General features: G+C 63.0%; 1 protein-coding gene across 1 annotated transcript in view; it reads left to right on the top strand.

Annotated features, from left to right (window-relative positions):
• GNA12 (guanine nucleotide binding protein (G protein) alpha 12) overlaps positions 1-376 on the top strand; it is a 68,548-nt gene that overhangs the window by 49,196 nt on the left and 18,976 nt on the right. The gene's annotated exons all lie outside the window — the stretch shown is intronic.

The raw sequence follows: 376 nt of genomic DNA on the forward strand, positions 1-376 counted from the left end.
TCGGGGGAGCATGACTTTGGCTCAGCCGGGTCTGTAGGCAGGGAGGGCCCCGAAAGGTGAGAGAAGGTAACTCGGAGCTCAGGTTCAGGTCTGGGGGGAAGGGGATGATGCCCCTGGGACACGCCCCGCGGGCAGTGTGGGGCCTGGAGCTCCCGGGACACGCTGCTCGGATCCACCACTGGGCAGCTTACCTGCTCCCTGCAGCGGGTTCTGTTCAGCTTCTTCCCCTTCACTTTAAGCCTGAACCTTTCAAGACGCCTGTCCTCCTCGTCACTTAGAGTCATGGAGGTATGAACCTGAGCGGGAAATGTGGGTGCTGCGGAGAGGCGAGCCGGCGCAGGCCACGCACCCCATGCACCCATGGCACGCTCTCACA

Source organism: Myotis brandtii, unplaced genomic scaffold, assembly GCF_000412655.1.
Source record: "Myotis brandtii unplaced genomic scaffold, ASM41265v1 scaffold786, whole genome shotgun sequence".
NCBI classification, from domain to species: domain Eukaryota; kingdom Metazoa; phylum Chordata; class Mammalia; order Chiroptera; family Vespertilionidae; genus Myotis; species Myotis brandtii.